General features: G+C 40.7%; 1 protein-coding gene across 1 annotated transcript in view; it reads left to right on the forward strand.

Moving 5' to 3' along the window:
- Slc14a2 (solute carrier family 14 member 2) overlaps nt 1-19,773 on the forward strand; it is a 427,138-nt gene that overhangs the window by 174,066 nt on the left and 233,299 nt on the right. The gene's annotated exons all lie outside the window — the stretch shown is intronic.

A 19,773-nucleotide genomic window follows, 5' to 3' on the forward strand; every position in this document is an offset into this window, starting at 1 on the left:
TCCTAGCACAAACACACTATAGGCTCTGTGCCTTAGGAGGTATATATCAGGTTATTTTTAAAGAATTCCATTGTCTAAAACATGGAAACAAGGTTTCATTTGTAGAAGGAACGACACACTTATGTCTGAATTGTTGAGGTAAATATTTAAAATCATCCACCGGACATGCTGACTATCTAAGCTGCATCGTCTCTGCCTAGCTCAGCCGGCATGTTGCATGGCCAGAGTCCATGTGTACTCTGCAGCTAGAAACAGCCAACCAGAAACACCAGCCCTGCCACCCACAAGACACCAGCATGGGAGATGGCTCTGCCAATCTTCCACGCTGTCTCTGAAAGGTTGGGCTGAGCCCAGACTATCCCACCATTCACTCGGGCTCAGTGAGAAAATGAGACTCTAATGCTTAAATATTAATCATCAGCTCTATAAGTTTGGTAATAATCAATAACGAGATGCCCATACAATCAGAGGTGTAACCCAATACCCAACCTAGATATACCAACTACCTTTGACTGCTAGAGACAAGCGAACATCCACCTCCATGTCTCCCTCTCTCGTTCTTCTCTTCCTCTCCTTACTCCTCCTCTTCCTCTCCTTACTCCTCCTCGTCCTCTCCTTACTCCTCCCACCTTAGCTCCTCCTACACTGAATCTTTATTTTTCTGTACATATTTTTATGTTATATGGATTAAGCTTTTCAATCTCACTTCAAAGAATAACAATAATCAAAAGGTCCAACCTTTAAAGTTTTGGAGTTATACACTTGTTTCCTTGTAAAGGCATGGTTGTTTTCTAATAAGGTGGATCAATCTGTTTGTTTATTTTGAATTATTATTACTTGTAATTTTTTGCTTCACATATATCATATTTAGTTTCATTATTTTTAAAGCATAATTTGGTTTTGCCAATTCTCTTCTCCTCTACCATCTACCTACCCTGTAGCCACCCATCCTTCTCATAACTCCTTCTTTGATTTTGATATCTCATGTACCCTATAGCTCTCCCAATATTCTCAGTAGCTCTTTCCCCAACCCTGTGGCTACCTTTCTAGCTTCATAGACCACCTCCACACTAACACCCATTATATACATACTTCAAAATTATTAACCAGGGTCCACATGACTAAAGTACATGTGTTGCCTTTTGTCATTCTGAGTCTGAGTTACCTTGCTTAATGTATTTTCCAGTTCTATCTACTATCTTACAAACTTCATTTTTTTAACAGCTGAATAAAATTACACTATGCATATGTACCACATTTTCTTTATCCATCATTTTTTTGTCTTTGATGGGCAGCTAGGCTAGTTCCACTTCCTAGCTATTATGAATAATATAGCAATAAACATATTTTCATACATCTCTGTATGTGGTAGGATACAGTCTTTGAGTATATGCCCAGGGGTGGTATATAGCTGAGCCATTTGTTTTATTTTTTGAGAAATATCTGTACTAATTTCTATGAAAGCTAGTCATACTAGTATATACAGTACACGGTATATACAGTATAGTGTATACTATGGTATAGTGTATCCAGTAGTGAAAACAGGTTCTTCTTTCCTTATATCTTTCCTAGCAGTTACTATCTTTGAAATTCCATCTCATCCTAGTCAGGATGACTATAATAATATTTTATCATCATTTTATCTACTGATTCATTTAAGGCTATCCTTACACATATGACCTTAAGCTACATTTGAGAGAAATGAAGGGATCCTAGGAAGCCCAGATTCTAAACATGCCTTGCTCCCATCTCCCAGTCCATGCTTAAAATTTACTAGGAGTTGGCTTTGCCTCACCAAAGCCCATCTTAGCCAGCACCTGTGTAAAGGATGACACTCCTCAGTGGGAAGCTTGTGCCAGCTCATGTTTCTCTACAGAAAGGACAGTGACACACAAAGTGGGAGTTCCTTGAGAGTGACATGAGTACTTGTCTAAGCCATGACCACCCTAAGCCTTCCAGCCCTTTTTATATTGTCTATGAAGCACTCCATATATTCTTTCCTTCACCACTTTTCGGGAGTCTCTTACCAGATCTACAAGCTAGATGCACAGAAGTCACCATTTCCCCAATGGTTACCCTATCAAAGCAGCATCCAACCATAGTTCTAACTTCAAATCAACAACCTTCCAAACATTCTGATCTTGTGACCCGCCACCTCCTCACTCACCACCTGTCACCTGTCTGTGATCCCGACACTTATGTTTCCTAAAAAGAAAACAGAGATGTTAAGTTTTACAGCTCGAAGGTGATGGTGACAGAATCCAGTCGTAGGTCAAAATGTCAACAATCTGAGCCCCTCACCTGACAGAATTCCAGCAGTGGGTCCAAATGTCAACAATCTGAGCCCCTCCTCACCCGAATATCATATTCAGATGGTCCAAATTCATTCAAGCATCCTCTCTCAGGGAAACTTAAATCACATGTGGGTTTGTCAACTCCCTTCCTCATCTTACTAGAAGCATCATAGCCACTAACCCGGCCACCCTGTGCTGCACTGATACTGATGAAGCTGAGGGATCCATGAAGACATTTCTTATTTGTCCTGTCCTGAGCTGTCAACAGTCCTTTTACTCTGCTGTCATTTTAACTCCTGTCTTCCTTATTTTTGTATAATCTGCTGTGGTGCTGGGAAATACCAGAATCATGCTTCTCAGAATCATGTGTAATTTAACATTAAGGAGACTCCGATATGAAAAACTGAGGCTCAAGGAAAGTAAGTGCTTTTCTCAATCCCAACACTAAGCCCAGCATGGAGAAACCTCATGACTGTATAATCTCAATGTTTGGGAGATTGATTCAGAAAGATCACAGAATCCATGATCAGACTCAGCTAACATAGCAAGATCTTGTCTTGAAAAACTCTAAAAGAGAAAGAACCAGATAGGAATCCATTTGATTGTAACCCAATCCCTGCTAGGGGTTACCTAGTTACCATCGTCTCTTTCCTCCACCCCTGGAATATCCTGCATAAAACAATGACAGGGACAAATCTCAGAACCAAGAGGCCCACACCATCAAGTCTAGAGTCAGAAAGAATATGTAGCCACCGTTACTGAATCTAATGCATTGCTTGGTAGTAGCACTGTCCCCTAAAACATCTCTGACAGCCAGTCCGAGAGTCTTGTTTTTCTGCCTCAATAAAAAGATGCATTGTTCAGCATCGACAAGAAAGCTGCTTCTATTTGTTAATGTGATCTTACCTAAAGAATTAGCAAGGAGCAAAAATCATTCCTTCTCTATGCAGAAGGCTTTCAACTATTTGGAGACCTACAAGTCTTTTCTCCAAATCTCTATGAGTGGATTAGACCTCCAAACTGTGGGTCCTGCCTGTCAGGACATGGTTTTCACCTCTCCTCTCAAGCCTAACATTCTTGTCACACCTTTGGTATCAACAGAAGCTGTTCAAGCCCTTCAGGTGTGGCTCCAGCACTGGGTATATGAGTTCACTGTGATCAAAGCATTGCAAGATACTTCATCATCATCTGTGTATTGTGCTGCTGACTACAGGACTGAAGGGATGATGAGCAATTGACAAACATATCTCACATTGAAGCATGAAATATTTCACTCCAAATAAATAAAGACATAAATCATTCCTAATCTGCCTTTCACTTAACTTCTGGCAAATCACTTCATTTGTATTCCAGTTGTGCATTTCTCTTTTTCTCCTGAATTCAAATGCTTATGGTGATGATTATTAAAAAAAAAAAAAAAAAAAAACTTCACTGCATCTTTGCATCTTTCTCCTATACTGAGAACTCAGTGTCTTCTAGGAACCGCTGTACTCTGACAATCCTTTCAGTAGTCATTTATTCAAGCTATTGACACATGAAAGTTTTGATCATGTCTAGTCCTGCAGAACTCTAGTAGACCCTTTCTTTCCCGGATGTGTGGTAAGAAGTTGATGATAATAATCATCACGTAAGAAAAAAACCTGACTACTATCTTAGATCGTCTTGACATTAACCCTAACACATGAGATTAGAAAATAGTGCTGGTTTTGTTTGTTTTCAGGGTCTACTCCATGAAAATCCTTACTTTCTCTAAGGGGAACTTTGGGCCTCAAGCAACTGGTCATGTTTCCGGGGCATTGTGAAAGTCTATGTGAAACTGTGAGTGTGTGTGTGTGTGTGTGTGTGTGTGTGTGTGTGTGTGAATAAATATAATGTGTGTGTATTTTTATGTATATATACCATATATAATATGCATATATACTATATACATATGATATATAATATACAATTATATATAGTATACATATATAAATTATATATATATATATAATTTTCACAAAAGGTAGATCTTTTATGCACAGAAATTATTTTGTGTAGAAGAACACACTGAGACTCAGAGAAATTAAATATGAAGACAAGGTCCGCATAGCTCTAAGCAAGAACCAGCACTTGAATGGTATTCTTTCTAAGACCAAATTCCTTGTCTCTGCAACAATCTCTCCAACCTCTGTGACTTTAATTGAATACCTAGCTGAGATAGGGTTGGATGCTAATTTTCTACCCAGACCAGACAGTGAAAACCATGTTCCTAGAAGGAAGACAAGATATCGGTGCCATTTCCAAGTATCAAATCAAATACCAAACTTCTCATATTTCATCACAGATTAATGGGAAAAGTTTCAGTATAAGACATGATAGTAATTTACAATTAATTAATAACAAGAATTCAAAGAAAGACTTGTACAAAAATGTTCACAACAGCATATTCATAATTGATAAACAGTAAAATGCCCATTGATGGATTAACTAATAAACATAATTTACTATTCATCTGCTCAAAGAAATTAATTTCTGACATATGCCATAACACAACTCCTGAATTAATGTTCTTATGGTCCATGCTGCACCTATCCAAGCAGGCTCTCTCCCACTCCAGACTCTAAATGAAACTTCGGGACTCAAGCAATTGAGCATGTTTCTGGTTCATCATGAAGGTCACTGTGAAGGTCAGGTGGCTGTCCTGAGTCCCAGCTATCAAAACTGTTAGCCACTAAATCTGCAGGAAAGATGGGGGCTGAACCACAGCCATTAAAGGCACTGCTATACTTTCCAGAGAGGCGGGGTATGGAGTTTTCTTCTAGTTCTGAATCTCTTCCCAGAGTCTCATAAATATCGCAAACGTGGGAGACCCAGCTGGAGTCCATTGACAAGAGGGCCATGTGGGTGAAATGCCTCTTCCTTGGCTTCCACTCTCGCTGGCACAGAAGAACTTGGGAAGTTTCCTGGGGTAGCTAATTTTTCTGTTTCCTTTTCCTAACATTATTCTGTTTGGTGGAGTTGGGGTGGGAAGGGAGAAAGAATATAGAATGTTCGAGGGCTTGTTTTTCCCATTTGCAGATTTTTCCCTCTATTTGCTGCCACCCACACATTCCCCACTACACAGGAATACAACTGGCAAGATTGTGTTCAAAGTTAAAATGTTTCTGCTTGTGCTATTCTTCTTGTGGAGGAATTTGCAAATGAGGGTTGGTACCAAGAGCCAAGTGACAGACTCATGCTATCTATCAGCAGTGTTGGTTACAGACCAAAGGTCCCAAGACCGGGTGCAACTGACTCCCTAAACACCATTAATGGACATGTCACAGTCAGCCATATGTACTGCAAAGTGTTTTTCCTTAACAATCATGAAGGAAAAGCTCAGAATAAAAAAATGTAATATAATTTTATTTAAAGCAAATCTGAATTTATAGAAGCATTAGAACACTACTGTGACATCGGAAACTTTACCCCCAAACCCCAGTCAAATCACATGTTCCAGTGATGTTTGCTATAGCACATGGGACACGAGTTGTCACATTTCTGGTTTCACAACATTGAAAACCATCTTTCTGCTTCTTCACTTGTTTCTTATTCTTGCTCGAGCCTTTTCTCAATTGTAAGGCCATCATTTCACAGAATGCCCTCTAACTTGGATTGATCCAATCATTCCTTTGTTATTAGACTCATTTAAATTTATTTGTGCATTTTATCCATGTGTTTGTTTATTTAAAGAGAGAAAGAGGACACATACATGCCATGACACATACATGAATGTGTGTCAGAGGACAACTTTGTGGAGTTGGCTCCCTCCTTTCACCTTTATGGGGGGCCAGGGTCTCCTTTATTTCTGTTGCTTGGCTGAATAAGCACATTTCTGGCCTATTTTTCCTGGCTCTGTTTCCCATTCATGGCATGAACGCCAGGGCTGGGATTACAGAAGGAAGCCCATGTGTATTGATGTTAATTTAATCTGATCACATGATGAAGGGAATTTCAGTGCGAAACGAGTTTTTTCCTATATACTTAGGCATTTTATATGACATTCTTTACAATTTTTTACTCTCATTGTCCTCTACACATTTCAGTATCTATTGGTGTCTTCTTGTAAATTAATTACTATACAATAGTCACCTAATGATGGCTTATTTATTGGTTGGAATGCTGCTGTAAAGAAAACTTTGCCTTTCCCTCTGTTCTGATGCTTTTGTCTGTTTGTGTGAAGGTTGGTGCACAGTTATTTGATTTGTTCAATTACTTGGAATCTATTCTTACAATTAGTCTTGATGCTTAGATTGTCTCTAATTTAGTTAGCTGAAGCCCCTCAAGTTAATTCCTGTGTCCTTTTCATTTACCTTTATCATTCTTTGAAATTTTCATTTGAACTAGAAATTTCCTGCCTCACTTGTGTAGTCAGCCATTTTTCCCAAAGAGCCTTAGGGTGTTGTTGTTGTTGTTGTTGTTGTTGTTGTTGTTGTTGTTGTTATTGCTGCTGCTGCTGCTGCTGCTGCTGCTGTTTTGATTTGGTTTGGTTTGGTTTGGTTTGGTTTGGTTTGGTTTGGTTTGGTTTTGTGGAAAATGGCATTTAGGGACTAAAGTCTTAGTAGAAGGAATGTTCAAACATACTTGAGTGTTACTGTACTGCAGATATCCCAGTGGTCAGTTTACTATCCACCTCCTTTAGGTCTTTACTAAAATACTACCTTTATGAAGCATTATTTGCATACTCTATTTAGAAATTATAACACCAACTCCATCCTGAGCTCCAGCCCACCAACCCATTCCTCTCCTCTTTCCCTTCCTTTCCTTTCCTCTCCTCTCCTTTCATTTTCTTTTCTTTCCTTTCTACTATTACTTATTATGGTAAAATACATAAATATTTATTAATAATGCCCTATATTATGACCATCCCTAAAGAAGAAAATCAGCATAGGCTCCACGGGCAGAGGCATTATTTTAGGTGACCAAAGCAGTTGCAGATCTTTGTTTCCATTAATGAGTCTTAAGGATGTGCAGTGACGTCTCAAAGCACGGCCACAGAGCATATGGTAGGAGGCTCAAGCTCAGGACTCATGAGGGATGCTGGAAATCATGGCAGAGCTGTGCAGCTTAGCCAACAGGCTTGGTGCATTTCATATGAACACAACACCTCATCCATGGTGTGGAGTATAAAAGTGACTTATCTGATGGATTCTTCAAAGATCACACAGGCTACTCAGAGGGGAAGTAATAATCATATGAAGCAAAAAATTCTGGCAAGAATTCTCTGTCTTCATACAGACACTCTTCCTTGTTATGGTGGCAAAAGGGAGAGCTGATGGCTTATGTCAGTGAGTGCAGAGGAATTGGTGGATTTGGGGAATGTGGGAGACAGATTTCCTAAGACAACCAGTGATACAGCAAAAAAGAGGGAACTGTAGGGATGATCTCCAGTTGATAGTTTGAAAGACAGAGAATTTAACCTGGACCTATCTAGTGTCCAAGTCTTTCACGGTCACTGCTGGTATATCTAGAAAGAGAAAATAGCACTTGGGAAGTGAATGTTTAGATAGACAGAGATTAAAATGTCAAGATTGCTACACTTTTCTAAGATTTACCCATACTTCCCTTCCTACAAGGGTCCCAAATTGACCTCTGTCCAAATAAATGGCAATTCAGAACGAAGGTCTCAGGTCACTGCAGACATCTCAGTGAAGGAAACCCAAGACAGCCTGTGGATAGCAACTCACATCCCAACTTCTTACCCAACACTCCCCCTTCCTTTCCTCCCACCCAAATGTTTCTTTTTGTAATTGTCTATAAAAGATTATTGTCTGCATTTTATTTAATTATTCTGTATGAAGTAATTATGAGAGAATAATCAGGGAGTTCGCTGATAATAGATGTTCATAAAGGAACACAAAAGATGCTAATAAAGGCAGAGCCAGCCCCTCAGCACCGTCATTATTAGTTTCCCTACCTCTTTAATTTTCATACATTTTTATTGTTTGCCTGAAATTAATCGTCCGTTTCTTTCCCCAATCAGGTTTATTGCAAGTGGGCCCCTTCTAGATAGCTATACTATTTGTGTGTTTATCTGGCAAACAGCCCAATAGATCTTGTCAACACTAAAATATCTATCAGGGAGCCTGGAAGGAAAAACACAGCCAGCGCTTCTCAACACTCCTAAGGCTCTTGAGAGAATCCGGCCCACCCCACTGCCCCACCTCTGCCAGCCACTCTGTTTCACTCTTGAGAAATCCGAACTGTTGAGAAGTTTTTACTGCTTGCTAGTCACAGAGGGGTCCCTTGTGTGAATTGATGGTGAAGCTATGACATGATTTAGCGAAACCCAACTGAAATTTAGCCTTACCAATCCCATGCAAATCCAACCATTAACTCTACTTTTAATTCTTGATTCTAAAAGAATGAAAAACACATCTTCCTCTAGCCGAATAACTTTAGAATCCTCTAACAGGATGTATTAACTAGCTCAGGATGCCTTAAGATTGGCTCAGATCATGTGGATCAAACAATAGGAAATTTTCTTCATCTATTTCTGGAGGCTAGAAGCCCAAGATCAAGGGGCCAAAGGTGATTTTTGATGAATCCCTTTTTCTGATCTGACATATTACTATGTCTGCCTTCTTACTGTGTCTTCATAGTTTTTCCTCCACAGAAAGGGAATGATCTCTGATGTGTGTTTCTCTTCTTATCAGGGAACCAGTAAAGATGAGAGGCCAAATTTCTGACCTCATCTCCCCGTTACTGTGTCCTTTAACATTCTGTCTCCCATGCAATCAATCCCATCAAGAGTTAAGACACTGACTAGACATTTTGGAAGAAACAATGGATTTCACATCCATCGTAGGATAATGTTATGCTTTCAATATGAAACCTCCCCTACAGGCTTGTTGGTGAAGATCTGCTCTCCAACAAGTCATGATCTTTTGGGAGGTGGGCCTAGTTAAAAAAAGTAGGCCTCTTGGATATACATTCTTGAGGGCTGTGTGTTGACCTTAAGCCTCCATCTCTTTGCATCCCAGCTGCCATGGAGTGAGCAGCTCTACCTAACTATACCTTCCCTCCACAATGTTTCCATCTTGTAACAAACCCAAAAGTAATGAGGGAGCAGCTGACTGAACTGAAAACAGGAATTAAATCAAGTCTTTCCCCCTTTAGCCTGTTTGTCTTCAGTATTTGTCACCGTGACAAAAAACCATGAGTAACAAGCATACAAATGCGATTCTAGATAAAAGGTAGGTTGGGGAAAAAAAAAAAAAAAAGGAATTTCTTGGAAGCAACAGTGGTGCTCCATAGCCCTGAGCTGTTGGCGCTGGAATGTTTCTTCAGCCCTGAACTCTCTGGGTGCCCATTCTCTCCTCTAGCAAGGTAACTGCATTGAGTGCAGACAGGACCAGGGAGCAGGCAGGGGGAAACTGCACACATCATGGGCTAGTTGATGACCTTGGCCTCATTCCCCTGCTCTCTGGGCAGGACCATGTTGCATCTGCTCTCCTTCATATCTCCAAGGGCATAACCGGATTCTAGCATAAAGCAACCAAGCAGTCAGAGACTCTTACAGTGAACAAATGCAATGCATGAATGAGTCTGTGCAGGATTTGATCATCTAGCTTTCCTCAGTGGCTAACCTGTACCTGGAGGGTGAAGGCCAGCTATTTAGTAGAAACGTCTATGATTGTCTAAACTATCTGCTCTAGTCCCAGTGTCTCTCACTCTGACAATGGGCCCCTCTCTGTCTAGGCTCCTGTCCATTTTAAAACTTTTTAAAGCTTCCCATATACCCCTTGATTATCCTGTCCCCTCTGCCTGAAGTGAACATCTTTTATCTGGCTGAGTTCAGGTGTCACAACTCCCTTCCATCCGCCAAGATTTAGAGCTACTCCCATTTCCTGGGATCCTGTTGATTTCTAGCTGAAGCTTACCCCCAGGGATACAAGCATCCATTAACTTGATACCTAAAAATTCATCGATCACCTATCCTGACTGTCTAGACTAATACCCAGTCCAACACGTATTAAAGAGCCTAATTATTATGTTATAATTTTTGAAGTATACACTAGTAATGCTGGATTTCTAACCCACGAATCAAAAGCTAGTTAAGAACCACTAAGAGAAGAAAGTGTATGCACTTGGCAGCTCTGGGTACTTAAGACTCCTGATTTTTCACCCGTCTGCCATCTCTGGGGATGTGTGTCCGTTGTTGTCTCCTGTTGCTATGAGAACCTTGAAGGTCCACGTGGATGGGGCATTGGTTCATGAATGGATCACCTCCTGAGAAATCTTGAGATGATATATTCCTAAAGCATGTGTCCCTCATTTCTGGCAGCCTGGCCTCTCCAGGTGAGGTCCCAGGTGTTTCTGTGGCATTTCTCCATGTGCCTGGTGATCTGCTAGCTGGTGATTGCTGGCATAAAGGAAGGAATCCTAAGGCTAGAGCTCCCGCCTGGTCTGCTCCAATGTATAAGTCTATTTAGTGGCATTCACTTATGTTTAGGGCTGAGAACTTGGGATTGGGTCATTCCTCAAGTGGCTATTTCTGGAATAAAAATGACTCAGCCTTTCTCAGCAGCCTTTGACTTCCTGAAGCTCTTCATCTAGGGATGGGGCCTTGGTAAATTCCCCCTAACTGAAACTTACCATGTAGACCAAGCTGTCCTCAGACTCACAAAGATCCACCTGCCTCTGCTTCCTTAATGCCACAGGATTAAAAGTGTGTGCTGCCACACCTGTTTTAAGTCAGGTTTAAGAGGGCAAACGCTCAGGAGCCCAGGGCCTATGATTCCTCTCATCTCAAAGTCTTTTCTCACAAAGGCCAAGTCTCTACCACACCTTGACCACTGGGTACCCGGGAAGACACCGCACTGCACTTAGGACAACAACAGTAGTTAGTAATCTGATCAACCTTCAAGATCATGAGATCTTTCTTGCTTTCAAGACTTAATCCTAACTCTGATGTACCATGACTCTCTCCCACAATGCCTCAACCAATACATGCCATGTACTGGTGGCCTTCCAGAAAGGGACTGCCAAGAGGAGTCTAAGGACCTGATTGGGGAAACTTTGACATAGAAGTAACTCTTACCAGTTTACTAACATAATGAACAATGGCCATTATGAACTTCTCCATGTTGCTTGTTTAATTATCACTTAACTCTGGTTGAAATATATTGGTGGAAATGAAATTGACTTTCTTTGAGCTCAGGCACAAATGCTTTTTACTCTTCGCTGTTAACATCCTAGCTAAGGAAATGGAGCTGGCATATGTTTTCAGCAGCCACTACTGAGATCATTTTTCTTTCTCTCTGGGGCAATTCTAGGGAAGGAAAGCACTCAAAATATTATATTTGCCATCCCTGTGCACATTCATGTCATGTAGCACCTACAATTAATGAGGTACTTGTGGGGATACGAGTCATTACAGCAAAGCATTTAATTCCATTCTTCTCCAACACGCTGATTTAATCCACCCTGAGTTAAGCTGCAGCTGTAACACACCTTTGCTGAATGGAGCACCATGCGATAACATGGTGTGTCCGAATGACAGCAATTTTGCACATAGTACATAGCAGCTTCCAGCCTCCGATCTCCAAGAGTTGATTCACACACAGTAATTGATGGCACCTCTAAGTGTTACATTAAACATTTAATTGAACAGTTAAATGTGGATTAATGAGGCCATTAATTAATACAGCAGGGAAGGCTGCAATTCTTATCTGTAGACCACAGAGACTGTTTCTTCGTGCCATGTATTTGAAACTCTACCCTGAAAACTCAAAATTGTGAGCCTCTCGGAAATAGGGGCAAAAGTAAAAGAGTGTAAGAAATAGAAACGGCATACAGCTGGCAGGAAATCCAGAATTTCAAGACCTAAGTTCAAGGCCAGGCTGTTATCTGCTGTGGGACTTTGGGTAAATCACTTTACTTCTCTGACCTTGATTCTCATATCTGAAAATCAAATCCAGTCCATAGAAAGGGTGAATGGGGAATAATAATAGAACAAGACAGATTAAATGGGATGGAGGGATGGAAGAGCAGGGTGGAAGAGGAAGTAAGGAGAGGGATAACTACCACTAAAGGTCCGTGAGAAAACCATATGGAGACTTACTATTGCAGATGCTTATGTATAGTCTAAATAGAGTTACCTTGTAATGGGTGTTGACAATGCTTCTCCTAGACACCATGAGCTATCAAGTAAAAAACCCAAAGCCAGAAATAGGATACATTTTATGGAGTTGTTGGTCACTAGGGTCCCAAAGACCTTCCCAGTTCTACAGACTATTGTCGTTTCTTTGGATCCCCTCCATAACTTAGTGGCAAGACCCTATTGCTAAAGATACGGCATGCTTGAGTAATGGAACATGGGTAAGTCACATGAGTATCAACCCGGAAGCTTCATCCAAACTAGCTAGTTTGGATGCTGAAAGGTGATAATATGATACTAATTGTCGATCTTACCTAGCTGTGAGACCTGCAAGTTACAATAACAACTTTCCTGGCAAGATAAAGCAATACTGGTTTGAGTGTTCAAGGGGTAACCAACCATTTTCTAATTGGATTTAAAGTCCACTTTGCAAGATGCAATGTATGCCTGACACCGTTTAGAGAGGCAAGAGCCAGTGGCTAGGTAAGTGACAGGCTCTAGGGAAGAATCTGCTACTATTATGCTGCTAAATGGACATAATATTAAACCAACTCCCAATTACTTAAAAGTTATACTTATAGATTAGTACAGCTCTAGTCCTTAACAGAATGCTTCTTTCAGATGCTGATTATCACAGAGACCCACAGTGAATCAACACATAGAAAATAAGAAAGAGTAGAGTGTTCAGACCTAAATAAGACACCTGTACCAAGGCTTAGGGACCATCATAGAAGACAGTGGAAAGAACCAGAAACAATGGATGACTATAAAAAAAATTACAGGGTTTAAAAGACACAACAGGATAGTTGCTCTTATGAACTCACAATAGTTGTGAAAGTATACACAAGACTTGCCCAAATTCAAGACAGACAAAATCCAAGTATATAAAGGATAGGTAGTCATGAAGCCCTAACCCTAGATGAAGAGCTACTGACAATGTGATCCATTAAACGGTCTTATGTCCATACACATACTGGTGTAAGGACCTCACCCAAGCCTCAGGAATTCTCGGCCACCCAATAACTCACAAGACCAAACTTGATGCAATCAGCAAGAGGTATATTTTGATCAACATGTTGAGGTCAAGACCCGTAGCCCATGCAGGGGCAGTGGGGTCTGACCCTGGGGCTTTGGAGACAGAGAGAATTTAAAGCCAAAAACCACAACTCAGGGGGGAAACCACAACCCAAGGGGAGTGAAGGAGGGTTATTAGAGAGTACCTGTGGAAAGTCCCAGCCCATTATTCAGGTTGTGACAGGGTCCAAAGAACAGTCATGGGGAACATTTTGTATAGGCTATTCTCAAAGAGCCTATTCGTAATCAACCATCTATCTTGTGGTCAGCCAAGTTCCTGAAACACAGAGCTCATGACCAAGCTGACCTGCACTCTTGGTTCTGCTCAGTCTGCTAGGAGTTTTTGGAAAATTTTAACCCTTTCACTGGCAGTACTCAGTGGACTCAAGGTGGTTTCTATTTTGAGAGAGAGAGAGAGAGAAGTACATGAAATTTGGAGGGAATAGTGGTGAAGGTATGGGGGAGATTTGGAGGTGAAGAAATAAGGGGTGGACTTGATCACAAACATTATATACATGTATAAATTATAAAATAAAAGGATATTTTTAAACTATGAGATACACTGTCCTGCTCTTAAGAGTTCTTTTAGCTAATCAGTATTAGAAGCCTATGAATTTGAGCAATAGATTCTGTATGTGACCCAATTATTTAAGTTATTCATGTTTCTGTTCCTTTCTGCTCATTAAATCCTCAGCTTAAAGCTCCCACTCCAGTTTAGTCCATTGAGAATATATACAAGAACACTGGACATGGATTCCTAAGTGTCACCATCCACTTTCCTGCCACAGGGGACATCCTAGAAGTCAACAGATACTTTTAATCCTCTAGTGGAGCATGGATATGGCTGTTCCCTAAGGGGTTCTACCAGCACCTTGCCAATACAGATGCAGATACTCACAGCCAATAAGAAAAACAATATCAACTAACTGAACCACTCAGAGATCCCAGGAGCTAAACTACCAACCAAAGAGTATACATGGAGGAAGCCAGGACTCCAGCTGCATCTGTAGCAGAGGATGGCCTTATTTGGCATCAATGGGTGAGAAGGTCCTTGGTCCTGTGGAGACTTGATGTCCCGAGCATGGGGGAGGTGCTAGAGGTGTGAGGCAGGAATGGGTGGGTGGGTGGAGGAGCACCCTCATAGAGGGAAAGGGGAGAGGGGAGAGGAGGGATGGGATGGGGGGGTGAAGGGGTAATTGGGAAGAAGGATATTATTTGAAATGTAAACAAATAAAATGATTATAATAATAAAAAAGAAATAAAAGTACACACCAAACAACCCTAAAAAAATTTTTTTAAATGAAAAGTAAAATGTGCATATGCTAATCTGCTGCAAAAAAAAAAAAGCTGTGATGGGATTAAATGATACATCTCATATGAGCACCAGAAAGGTGTGCATGTGGGTGAACCTCTGTTCTCTCCACTGTTGTAAGCTGGAGCTGGTGACAGATGGATCCTGGATCCCTCTCTTGTCTGTGGATGTCTAGCTCTGCTTCTGCTTCCCTTCGTGGCTTGGCTGAGTATCTTGGTCCTCATTCTGGAGTTTGGATTTTTGCAAAATACTTCCAAGTTTTTGGGTGCTCATCATTCTTCATTACTCAAACTATTATGAAACCCTTTGATGACTCAAACTGCAAAGCTTCAAAGGGAACTTTCTGCCACTCACCCCAAGTCCTTAGGAACTTGAGACTTCTCCTCAGCTAAATGAAAAGGGGGAAACTAGGTAATAGTCTGCTTGTGCTTTTATTCTTCCAGAATATTCTAGGGAAGCTATTAAACTTTAAAGAAACTTCTAAACAACATCTTATTCATTCAACAGTATTTACTGGGCACTCAGTAGAGCCAAGAACTGCACTGAGAAATGTACTCACACCAATAGATCTATTTGTGTCTGTACATTATATGTACTTCTATCTATCATTGTTCATGGATTCCATAGTTTGAATTAACTTACTCAGTAATATTCATTTGTACCCCTAAAAATCAATATTCCAGTGTTACATCGTCATTCAGGAACATGTGTATAGTGGTAAAATCTTTGAGTCATCTGGTGTGAGCAAATTCCACTTGTGGTTACATAAAATTAGCACTCTGCTTTCTATACTGCAAACAAGTGTCTTTGTAGTCTATTTTTGCTGCCTATTATTCATTTTTTTGTATTTTTTTTGGTTGGTGATTTTGTTACTTAAAATGACTCTCAGTGAAGTGGTAGCATAATGTCCTAAGCTCCAAAAGACTAGGCTATACCTTCTAAAGGTAGGAAAGGGATGTGGTAGACAAGCTTCATCCAATCCTGAACCACAGTATTGACCATGAGTTCACTGCTAATGTGGCACTACTTATTAAATATGACAACTTCAGGATATAGGAGGAGTTGGGGGAGGGAAACTATAATCAGAATATAGTATATTAAGATATATTTTCAATTAAACAAAAAACACATAAACTCTGGATTCAGACATAAAAAGTAATAATTTAAATAAATGTATTTAAATAAATACATAAATAAAAGGTACTGTCCTGGCTAGTTTTATGTCAACTTGACACAAGCTAGGGTCATCTGAAAAAAGGGAACCTCAATTGAGAAAATGCCTCCATAATGTCCAGCTATAGAACATTTTCTTAGTGATTAATGGGGAGGGCACAGCCCATTGCTGGTGGTGCTATCACTGGACTGGTTGTCCTAGGTTCTATAAGAAAGCAGGCTGAGCAATCCAGTCATCAGCATCCCTCTATAGCTTCTGCATTAGCTCCTTCCTCCAGAATCCCGCCCTGTGTGAGTTCCTGTCCTGACTTCCTTTGGTGATGAACAGCAATGTGGAAGTGTAAGCTAAATAAACCCTTTCCTCTCCAACTTGCCTTCTAGTCCTGGTGTTTCATCATAGCAGTAGAAACCCTAAGACAGGTACCATCCAAAAAAACAAACGAGGTCTTCAAATAGAAACACACATCAAACAGGTTAATTATTAAATGATTGAAAAAAACCTGTAATGACCAGAGGCTTGTAGTAACCTAGCTCTGTATTGGCCATAGAAGCAATCACTCAGTATTCACTGATTCAGGATCAGCAGCAAAATTATAAAACAGAACCACTGTGAAGAATGAGTGTTGACTATGGATGGACGTGTGCAGTTAAGTATTGGACACTGACTAAAGATACATTTAAATTGGCAAATCTATCCAGCATTTTTCTCTTTAGCCTGTTAGTCTCACCAGGAGTTGCTAATTTAAATGAGTGTTCCAGTTCCTATTAAGACAAATGAAAATGAGTCAGCTTGTCCTTAGGACATGTAGAAGTCCATCTTCAAAGCCAAACTTCTTGGTGTTATAAACTTTAAGAAAATGGCACAACAGAATCACAGTGAAGGAGATTTCATTGTACATTTTGTGAACATTAACTAAGTTCAGCTCATCCCTAAAGCACGGAAACTCAATTCTCCATCTATCACCTCTGTTGTCCCAGATTTTACTCAGGAGAACAAGATTGAAATGTATTCATAAGATTACCCCCAAATGTCATGTTCAGATGGAGAGGAGGAGCACTTGCACTTTGGCCCTGGTGAGAATACCTGGTCCAGGGCCCATAACACTTACTGTGAAGACCACTAGAACAGGCACATGGATCGCACTAAATGATTCCATCACTATCCTGATCGGCCATCTTCCCAAAGCATCTGTTCCCGGAGACATCCTCCTCTCCAGAAAAATGAGTAATCCTAACAAATGTCTAAGTCTTTTCAAGGCCTCCTTCATCCATCCATCCTCAACCATACTTGCTTGGTATCTGTATTCTCAATGAGAGAGTGCCGGTCCCTGTGGCTAGAGGCAGGGATGTCCTCCACTACGGCTGCAAGACGGCAGGCCGAAATAACTCGAGAAAGTCCATGGGTTTCCAAAAATGGCCTTATTGGCATGATGGATGATGGTTGAATCTAGATGTGCACCCCCATGAAACTCAGGGAAGACCTGAGTTAAATAGGAGGGAGAAAGGGGTAGGCTCTGGGAAAAAATGCTTAATTGGCTATGCCCTCTGGCCTTCCGGTATCTCATTAGTATGTGAATCTTTTGAGGCTGAGGCCTGTAGTCACACCCTCTACCTGTGCCCTACATGACTGAACAGCACAGGTTAATGGAGTTCCATGCCACGAGTTAGGAGCCTGGATTCTGAGAGGGCAGCAGAATAGATGCCCATCCCTTGCAGGGTCTCCGGGCTACTTCCAGCCAGTGCTTCTACCAAAAACCAAGACCCCTTTCAAGAGAGCATGTATCTGAAGGCAGAGAAAATATTTATTATTTTTCTAATATTGTATCCCTTTAAATTTTGCCTAATATAAGCTATTGAAGAGTGGTCTGAGAACCTCAGAGAAGTGACAAAATCTCTTACTTCTGAGAACTTTCCTCAGAGATGTGTAATATTCAATAGTTTTATAAATTTTCTCATATGGAACAATATTTTATCCTGGAAAATCATTGTTCATTCCATAGGCATTTTTACTTATCTTATACTAGCTTTTCACTGCTAGTCTCTTGACCTAATAATAACGAGTAACTTATTGTTCATGCAAGAACAATAAATGAGAGAAGTTCAGGCTTTCTCCTGTATAACCTAACTATGACCTTTGCAACTACCAGCTGATCTGCTGAATCAACATGGAGACTGTCTCGTGGACAGGGACATCATGTACCTGTTTTTGTCACCTCTTCCATCCATATCCAAGTTTGGAGGTCATTCATGATTCCCATTTCCAGAAGAGTTATTAATTTGACTCAGTGACCTTGTCCTTGGTATAAAAACTATGTTAGTCATTTTGCCATTACCAACAAAGTGACTGTGGTAATCGGCTTAAAGGAGGGAGGAATTAGGCTGGCTCATGCTTATGATTGTCTCTTGGCCTCATTGCTTTGGGCCAGTAGAAGGCAGGACATGATGGCTAGATGGAGCAAAGTTACTCACTTTCTAGCAGCCAGAAAGCAGAATAGAGGGGTCATTCAGGACAAAATACATCCTTTAAAGGCATATCCGCATTGACCTAGTTCTTCAAACTAAGCTCCACTTTCTGAAGTTTCCTCCACTGGTGTATTGATCTATGGATGAGGTCAAAGCTCGTATGATCTAACTACCTCCAAAATGTCCAACTTCTGACACTGATGCGTTAGGGATTATAACCTCAACTCCTCATGAGGTTTGGAGGAGTGCTTCACATCCAAACTATGACAGGTCCCTTCCTCTGTATGTAAGCCAGTATAGCTGAGAACAAGATGGTGGTAGGACTTTGTAGAGATTTCAATCTAGAGCTCCTTCACTTTCCATCTGTGGTGTTTGTTGTGGGGTTCTCAGAATCAAATGTTCATGCGGCTAGAAGGTCATTCGTGGAAATAAGTGAAACTGCTCAGGTAGACCTGATGCTGATTTCCTGAAGGGCTTAGCTGCTGTTCAAATCCACACAAGACTGAGACCAGTGGCATACAGTCTTATTTTCAAGAGAAAACATTTATCTGATTTATACTAGATTTTTATCATAGATTCTGCATTTTTTAGAATCAGAAAATATTCTCAGATCCTCAGGGGTTGGGGGGTGTTGTTTTTCTGATCTACTTCTTTTTTTTCCAGTCTTAGTGAGAGAGAGAGAGAGAGAGAGAGAGAGAGAGAGAGAGAGAGAGAGAGAGAGAACCCAGAGGTAAAGTTAATGTTCTTCATAAAAAGGATGCTTACATACAGTATCCTCACCACCTGATACACCCCCCAGAGAAAGCACCAAGAAGGTTTATTAATCAATTTGTTAGGGAGATTCTCCTCTGTTCAATAACATGAAACTGAACCGTCCCCACCCCCAAGCCCAAGAAGCCTTTTATTTTGTGAACAGAACCTCTCTGCTGAGCTAGTGGAGTTGTACAACGGCTTGGACAGCTGTGTTGCAATCTGATAAAAAGGCTGATGACGATGACTCCATCAAAGTCATGCTACAATGAAAACAAGCACGTGAGGCAGCGGTGCTGACCCAGCGTACTTTGGCTCCCTCCCACTTTTATGTCTCCTCAACTGAACTCAGTCAGACAGCAGTCTCTGAATTATGGGAAAAAAATTTTCTTAAATGTAAGGAAGAGTGATCAGAATTATAAGGTTAAACCACGTGCTTGACTTATTGCCTAAGCCGTTGTTTTCTTCTCTATAAGACAATGGCTGTTCCTACATCTCGTGTGTTTTGTAAGGAGCAACTGCAATCACAAAGCAAAGTTTATATATTGAAAAGAATGCTATGAGGGGTTTGTGTGTGTGACAGAGCC

Source organism: Arvicanthis niloticus, chromosome 14, assembly GCF_011762505.2.
Source record: "Arvicanthis niloticus isolate mArvNil1 chromosome 14, mArvNil1.pat.X, whole genome shotgun sequence".
Lineage (NCBI taxonomy): Eukaryota > Metazoa > Chordata > Mammalia > Rodentia > Muridae > Arvicanthis > Arvicanthis niloticus.